Source organism: Zingiber officinale, chromosome 6B (genome assembly GCF_018446385.1).
Source record: "Zingiber officinale cultivar Zhangliang chromosome 6B, Zo_v1.1, whole genome shotgun sequence".
In the NCBI taxonomy this organism is placed as follows: Eukaryota; Viridiplantae; Streptophyta; class Magnoliopsida; order Zingiberales; family Zingiberaceae; genus Zingiber; species Zingiber officinale.
The window spans coordinates 105,017,435-105,040,578 of record NC_055996.1 but is presented as its reverse complement, the minus strand read 5'-3'; the positions used below and the strand labels follow the sequence as shown (position 1 = coordinate 105,040,578).

Below are 23,144 nucleotides of genomic sequence, written 5' to 3'. Positions count from 1 at the left end.
GAGCTCCGACGTTAAATATCGAGAGACGAGCCGGCGTCTATAAATCATCCGAGCGGAAGACCGTCGATCTCCAACGTTAAATATCGAGAGACGAGCAGGCGTCTATAAATCATCCGAGCGGAAGACCGTCGAGCTCCGACGTTAAACATCGAGAGACGAGCCGGCGTCTATAAATCTTCCGAGCGGAAGACCGTCGAGCTCCGACGTTAAATATCGAGAGACGAGCCGGCGTCTATAAATCATCCGAGCGGAAGACCGTCGAGCTTCGACGTTAAACATCGAGAGACGAGCCGACGTCTTTAAATCTTCCGAGTGGAAGACCGTCGAGCTCCGACGTTAAAAATCGAGAGTCGCGCCGGCACTACGGGCGTCCAGTCAGTCGGACTATGCGCCTCCTTCGACTAGACTTTAAGGGGAGGCATATGATCCGGTGGTAAGGACGAGGGACCCTCATGGGCGGAGGGTCAAAGACACGTGGAGGTCAACCTCAAGTTCGCGCCAAACGGAAGGATACCGGGCCGAACGGAAGCATGCCGTGCCGAACGGAAGGATGCCGGGCCGACCTGACATTCGGCCAGGAGCTTCCCGGGCCGGACAGAAGGCAACCCGACCATGGGTGGGTTTCCGACGCTCATAGTGAAAAGGGTCACCGGGCCGAGCGGATAGCCCGCTCGGCCGAAGCATAAAGCATCGTTGCTGTGGAACACTCTCAGCTGAGCACCCGGTCAGACCGATACTTACGCCCGGTCAGACCTATGCCTGCCGAGCGGATGAATGCTTGGCGTCAGGACAAAGGAGACAAAGGCAAGGGGACATTAGGGAACATCATTTTCTGACAGCAGGCATGTTCGACGACTAGACCATACATAAAATCGTACGACAGAAGGACCTGCTGTCCTATCAAAGAGGTGATCAGACTGTATAGTATGGTGTCAGGCATGTTCCTCTGACAAGCACATGCTAAGGTATGGTACCAGGACACGTGTACGCCTCGGTAGGTGTGCCCGAGCCTCCCCACAGCTCTATATAAGAGCCTTCATACTTCGCCGGAGGCATGCGTTCTTAGATATTCGAAGCCACCTCTTTGTTGCCCACTTGCCTGACTTGAGCGTCGGAGGGTCGTCGCCGGGAACCCCTTCCCGGTCCGACTTCTTTGCAGGTTCGCCGGAGCGCCGTCCGACCGGCCGAAGATCTACGTTAGCGACAAGGAGAGCGCCACGTGCCCAGCGTCCGTTGATTCAGCGATTCGGACAGTATCAATCGTTATGGATAAGAGTTGGATGGTTTTACCAAGACAAACTGAGGAGTATAGAAATGGAGTTGAGTGTTTCTTACAATTTGCATTTTCTAATGCTAACATAAATGGAATGATTTTATGCCCTTGTGTGCGGTGTAAGATTGGTATATTTGTTTCAAGAGAGGTTGCTTATGATCATTTGACGGTCGATAGATTTATCAAAGGTTATACGCACTGGGTAGCTCATTGAGAAATAGCATATAGTGCATCTACAAACTCTGATTTTGTCCAATCTCGAAAGGATGCAGATGATATGCAAGGATTAGCTTACGAGGTATTTGGGATTCCAGAGCATAATGATAGTATTATCAGCACATCAACATTTGAAAATGATAAGGAAATTCCAACTAGAGAGGCAGATAAATTCTATAAATTAATTGATGATTCACAAAAAGAATTATATCCAGGTTGTAAGAAATTCTCAAAACTTGCATTTATTATTCGTTTGCTTCACTTGAAGTGTCTAGGGAAAATGACTAACATGATTTTTGATATGATTTTAAATTTATTGAGAGAAGCATTTCCAAATGCAATGGATGATTTGCCTAAATCGTACTATGAAGCAGAAAAATTGATGAAGCAATTAGGACTTGGTTACGAAAAGTTTGATGCTTGTCCTAATGATTGCACTTTGTTTTGGAGATTGGATGAAGACAGAATTCAATGCAAAATATGTAGTGAGCTTAGATGGGAAACATCTGAAAATGATCCTACTGGTGAGAAGAGAAAAATCGCACGTAAGGTTTTATGGTATTTTCCAATAAAGCCTAGATTACAACGTTTGTTCATGTCATCCAAAACAGCATCACATATGAGATGACATTCTGAATCCCGTACAAAGGATGGTTACATGCGGCATCTGGCTGACTCTCCATCTTGGCAAACATTTGACCATAAGCACCCAGAATTTGCAAAGGATTCTAGGAACATAAGGCTTGGTTTAGCATCAGATGGATTTAATCCATTCAAAAATATGAGTGTGACACATAGTACGTGGCCAGTTATTTTAATGCCATATAATCTTCCACCATGGATGTGTATGAAGCAACCATACTTTATGTTGTCACTATTGATACCTGGCCTAACCGCTCTAGGGAATAACATCGACATCTACTTGCAACCTCTTATTGTAGATTTGAAGGATTTATGGGAGATAAGAGTTCAAACATATGATGCATCAGCTAAACAGAATTTTCAATTGCATGTTGCATTACTATGGACAATAAGTGATTTCCCCGGATATGCAAACTTATCCAGATGGAGTACTAAAGGAAAACTTGCATGCCTAGTGTGTCATCAATTTACACATTCACAATGGTTAAAACATGGTGGAAAATATTGTTATATATATGGGTCATCGGAGGTTTTAAATAGTGATCATGTATTTCGAAAAAATGCTCATTTTTTTGATGGCACAGAAGAGCATGGGAGACCACCACCTATATTATCAGGAGACATGGTGATAAATGAGTTGAAAATTTTGAAATTTACTTTTGGAAAAACAGTTAATGATAATTCAGCTCTTCCATTCAATTGGAAAAAAATGAGTATACTTTTTGATTTATCATATTGGAAAGATAATATAATACGTCACAATCTTGACCTTATGCATATTGAAAAGAATGCATGTGAATCTATTTGTGGGACATTGCTGAATATAGAAGGAAAATCGAAAGATAATCTCAAATCACGACTTGATTTGCAGGAAATGGGGATAAGATCATCACTTCATCCTATTGAGAAAATAATTAACCTTAGGTGTATTAAGTTTAAGTTTTAGGTTAAATAAAATAATTTATTATTAATTCAATAACAGTTAATCATTATTAATGGTTTATTAATTAACTTTAACTTGACTCAATTTAATAATTTAATATTTATTTGATTAAAACAACTTACATTTCATATTAACTGATTCAGTTAATTAACTAATGAAAGTGTTAGTTTTAATTTTATTTTAATTTATTTAAATTGGTTGAGTTAATTTTAAGTTTTGATTAGGTTTAACTTAAACAAATTATTAATTTAATGTTGAGTTAGGATATGATTACTAAGTTATAAGTTGAATTAATTCAGAGTTAAATTTGTTAAATTAGTAAACAAAGTTAAGGTTTAATTTGAGTCAATCTTTAATTAAGATAAATTATTAATTAAAGTAAAGTTAAAATTTTGATTAACGTTAAAATTAAAGTTGATTAAGTTAGATTAAGATTAAGTGTTAATTAACTTGTAAATTCAAGTTTAATTTAAAGTAAATTAAAGTTAAATTTAGATTAATATTTTGAGTTTTTAATTCAATTAAGTTTTCAATAATTATTTAATTCAGTTTAAAGTTTAAGTTAATTAAATTTTAATTGATTTAATTATTTGTATAATTAAGTTTTAAACTTTAAGTTAAGTGTCTAAGTTTTAAAAGGATTTTAAAAGATTTTATTTTTTTTAAAAAGAACTTTTTTAAAATATATATATTTTTTAAAGGGATTTTTAAATAATTTTAAAAGGATTTTTGAAAGAATTTTTGAAAGAATTTTTAAAATAATTTTTAAAATAATTTTTAAAATAATTTTTAAAAGGATTTTTAAATAATTTTTAAAATAATTTTTTAAATAATTTTAAAAGTATTTTATATGTAATACATTAATTATCATATGTTTAATTCAATTTGATTTTTTTAATGTGTAATTAAATTAATATTAGTATTTAATTTAATTTAATCCTTATTTAATTTTAATTTAATCCTTATTTAATTTTAATTTAATCCTTATTCATCTCACTCAGTCTAAGTGTTAAGACAAAGGTATCCTATGAATTATAGTTTTGTGAGATGAGTTAAGTTAAATTTTAGGATTTTGTTTAACTTGTGTTAGATTCAAGTTTAGCTTTGGGTTCAACAAACAAACATTCTTTGAATAAACTTCTAAGCTGTGGTGAGTCACCTATACATCATTAGAGTAATCGCGTCTTCGAGATTTTCAAAATAGTCCTGTCCACTGAACCTAATAACAAAATTTGGTCTAACTAGTTAGGATTGGTAAGGGGTAGGTTCAGTTAATTTCACTAAGCCAAATGCACCAGGTCGAAGCCACATCTTCCTAGACATGCATAGACATAGTTTCCCTAACCTACTATCATCCAAAACTTCTCTAGTACTGTTTGCGAAGTTAAACTTTTGTCCCTTTGAGATCTAGACTTAATTACTCAACCGGGTAAACTTTCATTTTGGAGGTGACAACTAATTTGAAGTCTCCCTCTGAGTTATTGAATTTTTAAATTTAGGTTTTATGTGGATTTGGTTTGGTTCTACTTGCTTGGTTAAACAAGCTTTAGGAACTCTTTCTTTAATTTGTTAAGTTTAATTAAGTTTTGGTTAAGGTTTAATTTATTATAATTTACGTTTTTAATTTTGAATTAATTAAATTGATTAAATTGTTCTTCTTTAAAGGAGTGTACTTAATATTTAAATTTAAATTTGTTAAATTTAATTTTGATTTTATAAACCTGTTTGATTTTATCCTTATATTTTCTTTATCTTTTAAGTATATATTATTAGTTGAATTTATTAGATTAGTTTTATCTATATTATTATCTTTAAGATTTAATTTTTTGTTAATTAAATTATCTTAATTTTGGATAGAATTTTCTAGATTGATATTATTTAGATTATTAAATAATTTATTAAGGTATTTATTGATTTTATCTAAATCTATTTTTCTCATTTTTAAGTTTTAAATTCAAATTTATCTTAATGTTTGAATGAATTATTTCTAATTTTTTATTTAATTTTAAAATTTCTAAATTAATTAATTTATTTGAATTGATTTGGTCAATGTTCTGTTTGACCAAGTCAAAATTGATGCCTATTTGGTCAAAGTCTTGATTGATTTGATCAAAATCTAGATTATTTTTTTAATTCTAACTTTGGATAACTTAAATCTAGATTATCATGCACTATACATGGGATAATTTCATATTTATCTAAATTATCATGCAGATTATTTAAACTACTATTGACAGGGATATTTTCATAAATTATACTTACCTTAAGCGCATCCTCTAATTCAATAGGCTTCTCCGTTAAATTGGAATTGAGTCTAATTCGCTTTTAATTTTATCCTTTAGCTCCATCGACTCCTCGTGAAGCTTGGTTAGACGAGTCCAGAACTCATAGGCATCTCGGTGTTCTCCAATTCTACATATGATTTCATAAGTTGATAATTTTACAATTGAAATTATTACCTTTCTATTGGCTTCTGTGTTTTGGGTTGGTCACCTCAGTGTCATGCCGTCATCGAAGTCATTCATAAGGATGAAAATTTCCATTTACATCCTCTATAGATTGAATTCGTGCTTCTTGTACATCTCATATGGAGGTGGTTCGTAGATGCTCCGTCCTTCTTGATGAGACATTTATATACTTGAAAAAATTATAGACAAGAAGCAATTTTCAAGACTTTGTCTTGGAGTAAATAGTGTGGGAGATAAAGAAATAAGGACGCTTCACTAATTTCAAAAATAATAATAAAAAATATAAAAAAAATATTATGTCAAATTTTGTCAAATGAGTTATTTCACCAATTCTAACTAATAGTGAAAAAATGAAAGTGAATTTTTCAAAAAAAAAATAGAGGGAAAAAAATGAAAGGAACCCCTTTACCTAATTGGTGGTTGCACCAATTCAGAGCGGTACAAGCTTTGACCAGCTCTGATACCACTTGTAGGATCGGAGAGGCGCTAGGAGGGTCAATAACAATCGTCAAAAATTGAGAGCGAATTGAAGTACGTAGCGGAAGAAAATAAAACAATGCTAACGAACCAAGTTTTACTTGATTCGGAACCTTCGACGACTCCTACTCCAAGGCTCACACTTGTCGAGTACTTTCGTCAGACAATCCACTAATAGTTTGCAAAATGTGTTACAAGAGTTAAGTACATGAATTAGAAATAAAAGTTACCGACAATAAAGAAAATATGAAAAGTCTTGGTCAACAGTTGTCGGAGGAGCTTCACAGCATCGTAGGAACTTTTTCGGAGCACCGATCAGGAGAAAAACTTATAGTAGTTGTTGTTCTGAAGCTCTTGGTCGAAGACCTTTAAATAGGTCCATTTCGGGTGCTTGGAACTCCTCTGGGCACTTGGACCACATGACTCGACGCACTCCACATCATCTTATAGATGATTTTTCGGGTCTGGGGCCGGACCGCCAGGGCACCCCAGGCACCCGCCTGGGCGAAGCTGCTCCGGGTCAGCATATTAGGCCCAAAATAAGGCTGCGATGTTTCATAATGTTTGATCACCCCTAGGGATCTTTAAATCAATAATGGATAATACTGTTGGAGTCCTTGGAATACTAGAAACTCACAAAACTTGAAATGACCCCAATCAGAGATGTGTAGGTCCATCAATGCACTAGGGTCACAGTACTAAAGAGATAAAGCAAGAAGTACCCGCCTTAAATGTAGATCATGCCAATATAACTCCCAGATCGAGAAGCTCGTCTCGAATCAAAGTCCTGCAAATAACGTGATATACAATTTAGCTAATTTTATAAACAACAACTAGCTAAATCCAACCCAACTTAATTAGGGAAAACCCTAATCGATCCATCATTAATTAATCCTAATTAATGATTAGCTTGAATTAATCTCCTTAATCAATAATCCTCAATCAACACAATCATTTCCTTTCGTTGATTAACTTATGATTAGCAATATGATCATCTCTAATAAATCCAAGGATTAAATCTAATCCAACATAAATCAACTGTACTTAATTCATCACAACAAGAATTTACTAAGCTTAATTCATAAACCATCACAACTACAATAGATTAAGTCTTCCATAATCACATTAGGTTAAGTTAAACATGAATCCATCATAACTTACCTAAATCCACAACTAACCAAGCAACTGTAGGTTACAACACATCTCCAATATAATCCGATACAAATGCATATCCTCCAAATACTCATAGAAATACAACCAAAACTCCACACATAACTTACCTTGAATCAATATCCCCAATACTGATCTAAAATCTTCACATTCCATATGCCCAATTGAATTCATAATCCAAACAGAATAGTCTAACATAAAAATCAAAGAGGGCAACCTTGAAACGAAACCAAACCAACATAGGAGCAATGATTTGATGCATTTACCTCATCAGTGATCTGATGGAACTGCTCCTTGTCAATCCGAAAATAAATGGGTCAGTAGAAGCAAGATCAAGCTCACAACCAAAACAAAGGTAAATAGCTGATGAGTATGTGACCGTGAAGCCGTTGTTGGAGCTCATCCTGACAAGAACACGCAAGAGGAGCTAGTCCCAGTGAGGAAGAAAATTTGCTCAAGACAACCACTCACCGGCAGTGCAAGTGGCGATGACTAGGGCACTATCTCGAAGGGAATCCCAGGAATAGGTGGTCTACTGTGGGGTCGACGGTGCCTGACTAGAGATGGTGGTCGGCGTATGTCGACGTTGGTGCCAGGTGATGGCTGAGGCGTTGGATCAGGCGGAGGGTGGCGACTGAGAAGGATCGGGAGCATACCGAGAGGTTAGGGCTCGACTCAGTGAGACTTGTGCGCAGCCAGCGCATCGCCTAACCCCTGGTCGAGCTGTCGTCTAAGGAGGAGAGGGTCGACAGCGATGCCCAGCAATCGACGGAGGATGGCGCGGCCTCGGGTGGCAGCGGCAGCGACAGCATTAGGCAGTGGCGAGAGGGAAAGCGATAGTGGAGATGGGTAGGGCACAACCCGAAGGAGATAATGATAGATCTATGTCGGTGCTTAGGCTCATCGTAAACCGGCCTGCGATGCTCGTGAGGTGGAGAACAGGCGGAGACGGGAAAAGATAGATTGAGCGGCGACGGTGAGTAAATCGAGAGAGGGAGATGAATCGGGAGGTGTTCGCGCATAAGAAAGAGAGGAGGAGAGGAATAATATTATATACCTAGGTTTAATTAATTAAACCCTAAGTCCATTCCTTAATTGACTCTCACTTTTGGGTATTCTAAACATGCTTCCACCTAGTCCCACCAACATATCCCCTCAAAATACATCAACCGAGCTCCTAAAAACTCCCAGAAAATTCCTAAAAATTTCTAAAAAATCCAATAAGATTATCCGTCAAATAACTTTATTATTTAATTATTATTTGATTATCGTATTTTACATTCTCCCCCACTAATAAAAATTTGGTCCCCAAATTTACTGCTCAACTTAGGGATCCTCATCCAAGGGTAACCACCAAACAACATACCCATATACTAATCCATCCAATATCACAACCAATCTCCAACCGTAAATCAACTACCTCTGAACTCCATAATGTACTATCAAGAGATCCTCCAACATATGTATACAACGCTCAAACTAACCATCAGTCTGAGGGTGAAAAGCTATACTAAAGTGAGACTCCCTATCCAGGGTCCGCTATAAAGTCTGAAGTACCATGATGTGAATCACAGATCTCCATCCGGTACAATATTAAGAGATATATCATCCAGCCAGGTAATCTCTCTTCAGTATAACTCTACTACTCGATCCAAAGGATCTATCATACATATCGATAGTTAGGGAACAACTTCGTCAACCCAACAATGATTACCCAAAACATTAGATCCTCTCTGTGTCTTGTTGGTTAGTCTAAGGAAAACGTACCGGCTCTACTGTACAAAATTTTTTTGTACAAGTGTCGAGCCGTTCCTTAAATAACCTATTGTGTTCTTTAGAAGTTAAATTAGGAATCGCAGACGGAACTTAACATCATTGATTCCAAATTTAACTTATCTGTTCATAATGGTTTAGATTTGAATCGCAAGCGAAACTTAATACTATTGATTCAAATCTACCTAAGTTATTAATTCCATAAATATTAATTTCCAAAATTGGCTTCCAGGACTGCATGGCGAGGCACATGACCTTCTTGGATATGGGAGCAACCACCACCGCCTAGGCAAAGCCTTTTAAGGAAAGCTAATATTTATTTCCTTAAATAACTCTAGGTTAACCAAAAAGAACAATCGAATCATAAATTTGAAAAAGAAGAAAACACAAACTCGAAAAAAAACTATTTCGAAAACTCTAGAATCATATGCCTCTTATGTTTGGTATTTCCATAAATAACTATACAAAGAAAACTAGTATGATGCGGAAAACAATTACTAGTTATACCTTTCTTTATAAGCAAAATAACCTCTTGATCTTCTACCGTATTCCTCTTCTTATCTCGGACGTTGTGTGGGCAACGATCTTCCGAGACGAGAACCACCAAGCTCCTTCTTCTCCAAGCTAGATTCGGCCACCAAGAATTCTCCATGAGAAGTAGAGGTTCGGCCACCACCACCAAGCTCAAAGGGATGCAAGAAACAAAACCTCCTTTCTCTCCTTCTTCTCCTAGCTTGAACCGGCCACCATCAAGAGATCCAAGAGGGGATAAAACCGGCCACTAGAGAAGAAGAGAAGAGGAGAGGGAGAGCCTCTAAGGGCCGGCCACACCAAGGAGAAAAAGAGAGGAAGAAAAGAATAGAGTTGTTCCCATGAAGGCACCTCTACCCCCTCTTTTATAATCCTTGGTATTGGCAAATAAGAAAATTTAAATAAAAACTTTCTTAATTCTTTTGCCATGAAAAAGAAAATTTAATTTATTAAAAATCAATTTCCTTATTTCAATAACATTGGCCGGCCACTTATTTTCCCAAAACAAGGAGAGTTTTAATTAAAACAAAAATTAAAACTTCCTAATTTGTTTCCGAAAATTTATAAAAAATTTCTCCAATCACTACAAGAAAAAAGCTAATAGACAACGCTTTAAAAGCGTTGTCTATGTAGCTGAAAAAGCGTTGTTAAAAGCACTGTTATTAAAAGTCTGCTCAAAGACAACGCTTTAAAAGCGTTGTCGTTTGTAGAAAAGACAACGCTTTTGTAACTCTTTAAAAGCGTTGTTGTTTTTTACAAAGACAATGCATAAAAAGCGTTGTCTTTTTTAAAGACAACGCATAAAAAACGTTGTCTTTTTTAAAGACAACGCATAAAAAACATTGTCTTTTTTAAAGACAACGCATAAAAAGCGTTGTCCTCTTTAGCAAAGACAACAGTTTCACAACACATAAAAAAGCATTATCCAAGAGGTTTTAAACTATTATCTTTTAATACCAAAGACAAATAAAAGATAAATGAAAATGAATCTACTTCAATCAACGACACATTATTAAATAAACAACCAAGATAAATATATAAATTATCATCCATACACTTTATAACAAGCATAATTACTTGCATACAAAGAAATTTTAATTAGGAGACACTGAAAACTACTTCTATCGTTTACATCTTATTGCATGAACTTAAAGGATCTTTATAGATGCTACTTATCCTCTTGACTTGAATGTTCTTTACTCATTGACTTTAACCATCTTCTCACTTAAATCCCAAAGCCTTCTTAATAGTTCTTCGTCGAAGTACTTCCCAGTCACACCCATGAGGTTCGGATGTAGTGCCACATAGCATGTAGTTGTTGCTCCTGTAATCATCCATACCCGAGCTATTTAGCTGGATTTTTTAATACCTCCATTCACCTTCAAAATATCTGAAAAGACACTGCACATGAAAGATTCAAGACAAAGTGTAAGTTAGTCTTGATGACCCACAAAAATGGAACAACAACAATATCTCTAGTGGATTCTATAAACTCTGAGATTCTGAAGTAGGAATCAAGACAATTTACTTAGCTTTAAATTAACAAACAACACAACATAACTAATAAACCAAAAAAGCAGAACAAATTCATGGCTTAATGTACAATATCTTATATAATCAACATCCACATTTCACTATGTGCTACCATGTCATGGTTGTGCTAGCAGAAATGTTGATGCTACTATTTTAGAATTCCACAACATCTTCCCATTGTGATGTTCGTCTAAGATAGAATGGCAAAAGCACACAACCAATATGGGCAATCAATAGAAATATGAACAAATCCACCTAAAAACCAAATAATTTTTTTTACATACCTCTAGGAATGATGGTCGAACTTCTATAAGTTGCACCAAGGCAGAACAAACCTGTGTATCAAAGAAAACAAACATAGATCGGTGAAAGATCAAAAAGATTAAGGTAAAAATACTTAAGCAACACGTTAGTTTGGATTCATTAAAGAACTCTTTTTTCTCACATATACATATCCAACATCCTTACCAATCACTCAAAGCTATTAGATTTATTTGAGAACTCTCCGCTTTCAAACAAATTTTAACAAAAAAGAAAAGTTATTAGGCCCATGCAATTTTCTAAGAGAATGGAGATAAATGATGACGTATCTCTCTCTTGATATATGCAGCCATGGACTTTTATTTTTCTATATTCTGCATCTTAATCCTCCATATTCTGATCAAGTAGTTTAATGTGGTTTCTCAAGGCAACTCTAATAAACAAGGTACAGCAGAAACAAAACTACACTCGGATAATCAATGATGAAATTGTTCCTATTCTCCGCTGCAGGTGGGAAATCACGCCAACATGGTGGTATCGTGATGCTTAAACAAACACAATTTGTTTTACACATTGCTCAGCTGACTTTTGTCCAAGTGACCACCTTGTGCCGCTTTGGAAAGGTCCGAAGGTCTCCAGTTCCAAGAACAATAGTGTGCCAAAGAGAGCCAAATTCTGAAACATATTAGAGCGAAATGAGTCAATTTGATAGAAGTCCTTAAAACCAAAATACAAAGCGAAGGAAGAAAAATGAAAGCCCTAGGATAAACTTGCTTGGGTTAGGGTCAAATATTCAGCACCCAAATTAACAGCTAAGAATCCAAACTCGACTTTTAAAATCTCTTTGGAACATCTAATACATGTAATGAGTTATACTAATGGATAACCATGTTGACCATAAACACACTAGTTCTTATATGGTTAAATTATAAATTGATATAGAAGCCAATCATAAACTATAGAAAACTTTTAGAATGGAACACATATCTAGTTGTGTTATGTGCATCGAGCAAGCAAACTGAGGGAAAACAGGTAGCAAATTATCTTATAGAATTTGAGTTAAATCCTTCGAATGGATAAAGTGAATAGCAATAAAGTGACTAAACCATAAGCAGACGCGAGGATGTTAAAGAGAAAGCATAGGTATGGATAAAATGCAATGGAAGTCCACACTTCCTGAGTTCCAAATTTCTTTGAATGGATTATGTTTCAAGAAACTTTCCAAAATAACATAATATAGCTTCATGACTGACCCAATGACAAGCTTCAATAAGATTCTAGAAGTGCATAGTTTATGATTCTGGAAGTGCATAGTTTATAGACAAGGTAATGGACAAGTTGAATAAATTTGAGTCGCAAAAATTTAGGAAATATTAGAAATAAACTTCCACATGAATAAATTTGTCAAAATTCAACTAATCTAATCTAATCTAACTAAAACATTCAACTAACTAATCATCACAAGAATTCAAACCAAAGAAGATGCAAGTTTAGAAACTAACTAATGAAAGAGGCATTTCATCAAACACATAACGAGCGAGAATTCAATTAAGCAAAATACATGCAATTCTAAACATGGGAGAATAGTTACATTACAATTCAACAATCAACAAGAATAACACAATTCAACATAGATAGAAATAACCCAATGTCGTAGGCATGGATCGGAATAGAACTCTCCTCTTTGAATCTGAAGTGGAGAGGGGGCTGCTAGATGGAGCTTCTCTGACGGCCAATCTGCCGGCGAAGGCTGTGGACGAAGTGGATGGCTGCTCGTCGATGGAGAATGAAACCTTCTCTTCTAATCTGAAGATAAAGGGGTTGTTGAAGGATGGATGAACTCTCCTCTTCAAATCCGAAGAGGAGAGGGGTTGCTGGCTAGTGATGAAGCTTTACTCTTCAAATCCGAAATGGAGAGGTGGAAGGAAACTAGTGGTGGCTAAGAAACCTCTACTAATCAGGAGAGGGTGATGTAGAGTTCGGTGGTGGCGCCTCTCCCAATTGGAAGAAGCTGTGGGCTAAAGATGAAGGCATCGTGAGATGGTTTTCAGATCTGGAAGCTCTGTGAGAAGACCTTGCCGTCAACGGCGAGGAAGATGGTAGAGGAGATGAGATGGACTACGGATTCTGGGATGAAGCTCCTATTGTGTGCATTAGCGTCGGCTGTAGATGAGATGGAGGCGGAAGAGGGAGCCTGTCCTCTCCTAATCGGGTAGAGGAAGAGAATGAGGGACGCCGGCAGTGATGGAGAAGGCGAGAGATGATCGAAGTTGTGAGAGGGGTGCGAGTGAGTGAAACCTAGGGGTTTTTACTTGATCCAACGGTTTGAATCATTCTAGATTTAATTTAGACGAGAACTTAACAATAGACAACACTAAAAAAATGATAATAGACAACGCTTTTCAAGAAGTGTTGTTGTTGACCCATAAAAATCACTAAAAGACAACGGTTTTTAAAAAAGTGTTGTTTATTAGTAAGAAAATATAGAAATAGACAACGCTTTTCACTAAAAGCGTTGTTTAAAAAAAAACGACAACGCTTTTTAAAAAAAGCGTTGTCTTTTAAGTGTTGTAAAAGCCCAATTTTCTTGTAGTGAATAATTTTTCCCTTCATGGTGGATTATAAAAAGAAAATTTTATAATTTAAAATCTTTCTTTTAAATATGTGGATAATTTTCAAAAAGGAAAGTTATCTCTAAAAATTAAAATATCTTTTCAATTTACAAATAAGGAAAGATATCAAATCTTTTCTTAATCTTTTGTAGAAACTAATAAAAAAGAATATTTAATTTTTAAAACTCCCTTTTAAATTATGATCATGGTTAAAAAGGAAAATTTTCTCAAAATTAAAATCTCCTTTCAATCTACAAATAAGGAAAAATTTCAAATCTTTTCTTAATCTTTTGTAGAAAGCTATAAAAGGAAAGATTTAAAATTTTAAACTCTCTTTTAAAATCATGATATCCACATAAGAAATAATTTTAATAAAAAACCTTTTTAATATTCTAGTGGTCGACCACCTAAGCTTGGGACCTAAGCTTTGTCCGGCCACCAACTTGGCTCATCCACTTAGTCTTGGCCGACCCTAGCTTGGGTTCCAAGCTAGCTTGGTCGGCCCCATTAGGATGGGTAAGAAGGTGGGTATGTGGTGGGTATAAATTTCTATATACAAGAGGCTACGATAGGGACCGAGAGGAGGAATTGGTTTTGGTCTCCCGATGAAATTAAGCTTCCCGTGTTCGCCCCGAACACACAACTTAATTCCATCAATAATAATTCATTCCACTAAAGAACTATTATTGAAATACCGCACCAATCCCAAATTACATTTTTGGGCTCCTTTCTTATTATGAGTGTGTTAGTCTCCCTGTATTTAAGATGTCGAATGTCCACTAATTAAGTGAGTTACTGACAACTCATTTAATTAATATCTTAGTCCAAGAGTAGTACCACTCAACTTTATCGTCATGTCGGACTAAGTCCACCTGCAGGGTTTAACATGACAATCCTTATGAGCTCATCTTGGGGACATTATCAACCTAGATCACTAGGACACAGTTTCCTTCTATAATCAACAACACACACTATAAGTGATATCATTTCCCAACTTATCGGGCTTATTGATTTATCGAACTAAATCTCACCCATTGATAAATTAAAGAAATAAATATCAAATATATGTGTTTATTATTATATTAAGATTAAGAGCACATACTTCCATAATAACTGAGGTCTTTGTTCCTTTATAAAGTCAGTATAAAAGAAATGACCTCTAAATGGTCCTGCTCAATACACTCTAAGTGTACTAGTGTAATTATATAGTTAAGATAAACTAATACCTAATTACACTACGACCTTCCAATGGTTTGTTCCTTTCCATCTTGGTCGTGAGCTACTATTTTTAATTTATAAAGAACCGATAACACGATCTTCTGTGTGCGACACCACACACTATGTTATCTACAATATAAATTAATTGAACATCTACATTTGATATATATAAATGTAGACACTTGACCAATGTGATTCTTATAAATGTTTATACAAAAGCTAGGCTTTTAGTATACACTCCAACATGTCTTGGATAATCCCACAGCAAAAATCCATTGTAACATGCTCACATTTCCATTCCAGTATCTAAATCTACCGAAACAATCCTATTGATCTCCGATGTTCAGCCTCCACTTGCTGACATACTAGAGATCAAGCTACAAAATCCACGATGTCCTTCTTCATTTCGCTCCACCTATCGGAACGCTTCAAGACTCTGTATATCGGATATCACCCGTATGTATCGCCAGTCTGGATAAGTGTGCTTCCTAGAGTAACTCCTCTCAGACAGGAAGCGACTCAGGAACACACATAATCTTCCACGAAAATAATGAATCTCGTATATATGATGTCTCTATATTTTCAACGTGAACATGATAGCTATTAACCTCAAATCATGAGTAGGATAATTCTTCTCATGATCTTTCAATCGTCGAGAAGCATATGAGACTACTCAACCATGCAGCTTCAGAACTGCACCTAATCCCTAATATGATATTTCTGCGTAGAATATCAATCCGTTTACACAAGAATGTGAAACTGAGACGGTGCAGTTATCAGCTTTTCATTTCAATTCCTAAAACTGGTCTCAAAAACATATGTCCAGGAAAATTCCACGCTCTTCCTAAACAGTCAAGTCAACGACACAACAACGCTAGAGAAACCCTCAATCAATCCCCGGTAACATCCAGCTAGACCATGGAAGCTGCAAGTCTCCTGTGTAGACTTTGGCTACTCCCAGCTGGTAATAGCTTCTATCTCCTGTAAATCCACAGGTGTACCCCTACTGGTGACCATGTGTTCCAGAAATCTCACAGAAGACAATCAAAATACTCACTACTGCACTTCACATATAGATATTCCCGTCAAAACATCCCTAGAACTATGTGAAGATGATGTACGTGATCTACCTCGGATCTGGAATAGATCACAATATTGTCACTGAAGACAACATCACTGATCCAAATACCCTAAGAATACCAAATTCATTGAGTCCATGAAAACATCTAGGGCACTATAAGCCTAAATGGTAAAACCAAAGACTCATAATATCCGTACAACAGACATTCTCTACTGTAAGATCACTAGCAATAGATCTGTAATCTGCTCACCAACTATATCCATCAATCTCAAATCATCCTCAACATCAATCAAACCTGATAGTCCCCTGAACAATGATAAAGAAGAAGGAAAACATTCATCCTTCAACACCCACTGCTAATAAGCTTAAATATATTCGTCATGGCTCAACATTGCACGTCTATGTTGTACCACTATAGCGACTATATCTACTGGGGAAGTTTATTATCATATATCTTTAGTGAGACAGACCAGGCATGTCCTCACACAACTCTAACTTCTAGTGACCCGCTCTCTTCATGGGGTACTATCGAGATGTAAAAATATATCATCATCCTACCAAAAGTGTAGCACAACTGAAATCCAAGGGCGCCCCTTGATTTCCTGATCAATGACCAACTATTCTCCAAATGGTAGAGATATGGTCAATCCATGAGATATAAATATACAAAACTCTAGTAATCATATCCAAAGAGTATGTATAATCACATCCATTCAAATACTCAAAAATCCATCGTAAGGGACATGATGATCCAAAATTCAAAGGATCACTCAATCTCCTGACTAAAAATCTACCCATCAAGAGAATATCTCCACAACTCTCATAGTCGTACTGCAAATGTCTGACAAATGTCGATAAAAATATCAAACATCCTGATCTAACATATAGACTTCAAGACCTTTAGTAAATGATCGTGTGTTCAAGGTCTTGCGCTACTTACGGAGACAATGTTAGCCGAGACGACTAAACATCGTCTTGCAACCCATCATACTACGATTGCTCCACCTGAGATTTAGTAACCTTTAGTGATGAGCAATGGACACAAGGGTAGAGGAGTACCCTCAACAAGTAGCTAATCGACATAACTATCGATCGTCACTTTGCTCCTCGAAGATTATCATCTGATATTTTCATTCGGTGATGGTGGAACTTCGTAGATGTTAAGCAACTAACACCACATACCCTGCATCACTATAGATCATATATCAATATGTATCATCGAGGATATCTACTCATATCCAATCGGTCAATGAGTTAGGACCTCCCAAGGAACAACGCTAGGCGAGTCAACTAATCATCGCCTTATAAACTATTACGCTTCCAAAGGAAGTAGAGAAGTTCTCTCTCAGAACACCTCGAAAATAATCATCAAGTGATGTTTGGACTTTCAGAAACATCATCTGCTTCTTCTTTCACGTGGTGCCTGATCACGTAAGAGTTAAGCAGCTAACTTCAACTTTTCTCCACCAGTACAAGTCATTTATCTGAATATGTTCATCGATTAATACACTTATATAGGGATGTAAACGAGCCGAACCGAGCCGAATAGTATCAGGCTCGAGCTCAGCTCGTTTAAGTTATATTCGGGCTCGAGCTCGAATCGAGCTTTTATCACAAGGCTCGAGCTCGACTCGTTTTAGAATTATCAAGCTCGCGAACAGTTCGAGCTCGGCTCGTTATTAGCTCGATTATCAAAGTTAACGAGCCTAACTCGTTAAGCGAGCTCGGGCTCGTTTTCGGGCTCGTTTAGAGCTCATTTTTGGCTCATTTTTTGGCTCGGGTTAAGGTTCGTTTTAAGGCTCATTTTAGAGCTTGTTTTTTTGGCTCGTTTTAGAGCTCATTTTTTGGCTCGATTTAAGGCTCGTTTTAAGGCTCATTTTTTTTGGCTCGCGAGCCTATAAACGAATATGTTCGCGAGCTCACGAGCCGAATATCCTTAAGCTCGAGCTCGGCTCGATAAAACTGTCGAGCTCGAAATCGAGCTCAAGCTCGGCTCGATAAGATAAATGAACGAATTCGAACGAGCTTTTTACCAAATCGAGCTCCGAATAGCTCGCGAACCGTTTGGTTCATTTACATCCCTACACTTATATAACAAATGTATCACGTAAGTGTTAAGCAGCTAACTTTACACTTTTCCACCTGAGTAGGGGCATCTATCCAAATGTACCTTATAGGTCATCCTACCAGGTACATACAGTCCATGGTCAAAGTCCCCATGGAATATGATACATCGATCATCTACAGACTAGTCAAACCAACCATGGTATGTGACTAATTCTGTCCATTCTACGTCTGTACAAGTCATGTACTCAAATGTGTCTTCCAGGTTATCTAACCAGACACAAATAACCCAAGGGTCTGAATCTTTACGAAATAGAGTAATTCGGTCCTCTATCGACCGAACTAATAAAAGTACTCAGTACTCAGTACTCTACTAACAACACCGACAAGAGTGGATCAGCCTTCTACTGATCAAGTCAACAAAGATAAATCGATCCTCTACTAACTGAAGCAACAAAAGTGAATTGGTCCTCTATGGACCGAACCAACTAGAGTAGATCAATACTCTACTAAGCAAGTCAACAAGTGTACATCAGTCCTCTACTAACCGAAATAACATGATATTTAGCAGATACTATCCACTACCAAACAATGATAAGAGAAACTAATAATACTAGTGATATGGTAAAAGAAGTCCCATGAGACTGTAATCCTTGATCTCTAGTAGAGTCAACCATGATCAGTGATTGACCCAACACATGTGATGTATGCTACAAACAACTAGATAGGTACTAACAAAAGTGTACTAATACATGACATAACTATCAGAACAACTATGCATGTACTAACAGAAATGTAAGATAACAATATGCAAACATACCTCCCATAGCTTGGAGATTTCTGTCGTCGCCTGGTCCCAAAACCCGAAAAGTCACATCGAGAAACCAAATCGGGAAAAATCCAAATCATGGAAAATAGGCCTCGTAAACCTCGCGCTGATACCAATAAATTGTCACGCCCCCAGAGGAGTCCCCACCGATAAAATTTCGGCAGCATCTCCCCTGTACCGGTGACAATCTGAGGCATATATACAAACAAAATACTTCAGCCACATACGGCTGGAATATATACACAACCACGCAGTTATATATATATATTAAACAACCCACACAGCTGAAAGTAAAACACAGAGGAAACCACAATAACGATCACAAAATCACAACACAACTAACTGTGAGCCGACTCGGCTTGACACGACAATAACAAACCAAATACAAGATACTACAAATCCAAACTCCATATAAAATATACACATACACGAACAAATTACCAAACCAAAACACTAATAGCGTAAGGAATATCGAAACCATAAGAGCGCCCTCGAATGTGACATGGGACTGGCGGACAGGATCTCCAGGCGACTCCATAAATCCTTTACCTGCTACCTCGCGAAATTACCAATATACGGGGTGGTGAGTATAAAGACTCAGCGGGTAATATACAGATAGTGCATGAGTATAGTAAAGAACTAGAGATACACAAAGGTATACAGTCTCATAGGGAATATAGCAGATACTACAGTGATATCATAGTAAGTGTTCATACCTGAAACCATATCCTAGGCAACTAATAGGTCACAAGTAGCAAAGATCAGCTGCAGTACTGCTCATACTACAAGGATGACATGTGAAGTATATACATAATACCAATAAGTGAGTCAATGTCTAAACACATACAACTGATGTATATCTTAATATATGTAAGCATAACAGCATAAACAACAACAACATAAACTAGCAATAACAACATAAGTAAGCAGCTAGCAGCACAAGTATAATAACAACAGCGTATGCATGGATGGTCACCCTGCACACCTCCCTGCACCACGACCCCTGTATGATCGAGAGACCAAATCGATGACAATTGTATGACACTCCAACCACCACTACTCTCGAGTGACTGAGTGCACAGTTCGCATAGTAGCTATATAGCTACGTAGCAATAGGGTCCCTGCTATTCACTACTCCAGCCGCCACTACCCATGAGTGGCCGAGTGTGGCACGATAAGACAAGCGGCACGCTTTAGCCGCCACTACTCATGAGTAGCTGAGCGTGCGACTCTGGCCAACAACCCTCTCAACCACAAGGGAGACATGGTCGCCGACATGCATGCAAGGACATGATGCGTAATATACAGCAGTCATCATATATATAAACAGAAAATAGGTATGTTACATAAAGCCAGCATGCTCAATAAGGTATGTAAACGTACAACATACAAAGCAGGTAAACATGGTAGCTAGTATCCATATATCCAATATCTAACATCTAGTATCAGGTATCGAATACCTAATATCTAGTATATAGTACTGGTATCTGCTAAATATCGTAGATAGCAACGTGAGACTGTATAGAAACAAAAATGAGTAGCTCAAAGCTTGAGTGGAAGTATCAAACGCAGGAAAAATAAGAGTGGAGAGTCAAGATAAACACAGTATCTATCTGAATATAAAGCTCATGCACTAGGGTCACAGTACTAAAGAGATAAAACAAGAAGTACCCGCCTTAAATATAGATCATGCCAATATAACTCCCAGATCGAGAAGCTCGTCTCGAATCAAAGTCCTGCAAATAACATGATATACAATTTAGCTAATTTTATAAACAACAACTAGCTAAATCCAACCCAACTTAATTAGGGAAAACCCTAATCGATCCATCATTAATTAATCCTAATTAATGATTAGCTTAAATTAATCTCCTTAATCAATAATCCTCAATCAATACAATCATTTCCTTTCGTTGATTAACTTACGATTAGCAATATGATCATCTCTAATAAATCCAAGGATTAAATCTAATCCAACATAAATCAACTGTACTTAATTCATCACAACAAGAATTTACTAAGCTTAATCCATACACTATCACAACTACAATAGATTAAGCCTTCCATAATCACATTAGGTTAAGTTAAACATGAATCCATCATAACTTACCTAAATCCACAACTAACCAAGCAACTGCAGGTTACAACATCTCCAACATAATCCGATACAAATGCATATCCTCCAAATACCATAGAAATACAACCAAAACTCCACACATAACTTACCTTGAATCAATATCCCCAATACCGATCTAAAATCTTCACATTCCATATGCTCAATTGAATTCATAATCCAAACAGAATAGTCTAACATAAAAATCAAAGAGGGCAACCTTGAAACGAAACCAAACCAACATAGGAGCAATGATTTGATGCATTTACCTCATCAGTGATCTGATGGAACTGCTCCTTGTCAATCCGAAAATAAATGGGGCAGTAGAAGCAAGATCAAGCTCACAACCAAAACAAAGGTAAATGGCTGATGAGTATGTGACCGTGAAGCCTCTGTTGGAGCTCATCCTGACAAGAACACGCAAGAGGAACTAGTCCCAGTGAGGAAGAAAATTTGCTCAAGACAACCACTCACCGGCAGTGCAGGTGGCGAAGACTAGGGCACTATCTCGAAGGGAATCCCAGGAATAGGTGGTCTACTGTGGGGTCGACGGTGCCTGACTAGAGACGGTGGCCGACGTATGTCGACGTCGGTGCCAGGTGATCGTTGAGGCGCTGGATCAGGCGGAGGGTGGCGGCTGAGAAGGATCGGGAGCATACCGAGAGGTTAGGGCTCGACTCAGTGAGACTTGTGCGCAGCCAGCGCATCTCCTAACCCCTGGTCGAGCTGTCGTCTAAGGAGGAGAGGGTCGGCAGCGATGCCCGGCAATCGACGGAGTGTGGCGCGGCCTCGGGTGGCAGCGGCAGCATTAGGCAGTGGCGAGAGGGAAAGCGACAGTGGAGATGGGTAGTGCACAACCCGAAGGAGATAATGATAGATCTATGTCGGTGCTTAGGCTCATCGTAAACCGGCCGGCGATGCTCGTGAGGTGGAGAACAGGCGGAGATGGGAAAAGAGAGATTGAGCGGCGGCGGTGAGTAAATCGGGAGAGGGAGATGAATCGGGAGGTGTTCGACGCATAAGAAAGAGAGAAGGAGAGGAATAATATTATATACCTAGGTTTAATTAATTAAACCCTAAGTCCATTCCTCAATTAACTCCTACTTTTGGGTGTTCTAAACAGGCTTCCACCTAGTCCCACCAATATATCCCCTCAAAATACATCAACCGAGCTCCGAAAAACTCTTAGAAAATTTCTAAAAATTCTTAAAAAATATCCAATAAGATTATCCGTCAAATAACTTTATTATTTAATTATTATTTGATTATCATATTTTACACTTCCTCTGTACCAGTTGGCACGAAACATGTGCACCTGAATTGTATTCTATGAACAACAATCGTTGTCCTATTATATTTTTCAAGCACAACAACACTCATTTTGTTTAAGTCATAACTTAGTTAGAGTTGAAAATAAATTTATAATACTTTAACATTTTCAACCACAATCTATTTAGTTTAAATGCATAGTTTGACTGAGCCTATTATATTTCTGAATATTCACAACACAACTGCTAGCGAGTTTTTATTTTACAAAATGGAGATATGGTGTGAAGTATTAATTCTTCTTTCTTGGGATTGGTTTACACTTCTCATATCATAGATATCACTGTATTAAAAAATGAATACTATAAACAATGATATAACAGTAATATTTTTTGCACAACTATTTTTCTTACAACACTATGGATGCACTGCATACAAAATATAAGGATTCACTCCTCCTACTTACAAAATATTTAAATCAAGCATAATATTGCTGTATACATATACAGGTAAGTCAAGAACCAGGAGCTGGTGTTAGTAGCCCAAGGTAGTTTTGATGCGATCAACCAAGTCAGGTTAGGTCCTGTTGGTTTTAACCCCTGTGTCTAAGTGTGAAGGAACTTAGGAGCACAGGAAGTCAAGAACAAGACGCAGCTAGTGAAAAGGACGGCACG

The 23,144-nt window shown here is 37.2% G+C and overlaps 1 long non-coding RNA gene across 2 annotated transcripts; it reads right to left on the bottom strand.

The window, feature by feature from the left end:
* Window positions 1-6,170: 6,170 nt before the first annotated feature.
* Window positions 6,171-8,220, bottom strand: LOC121988675. Of its 2 annotated transcripts, XR_006114071.1 has the most exons (3): window positions 7,456-8,220; window positions 6,657-6,806; window positions 6,171-6,564 (listed from the first exon to the last, which is right to left on the bottom strand). It is a non-coding gene; the product is annotated as an uncharacterized LOC121988675 (long non-coding RNA). The 2 variants fall into 2 exon arrangements; XR_006114070.1 differs by having other exon boundaries at window positions 6,171-6,806.
* Window positions 8,221-23,144: the final 14,924 nt, after the last annotated feature.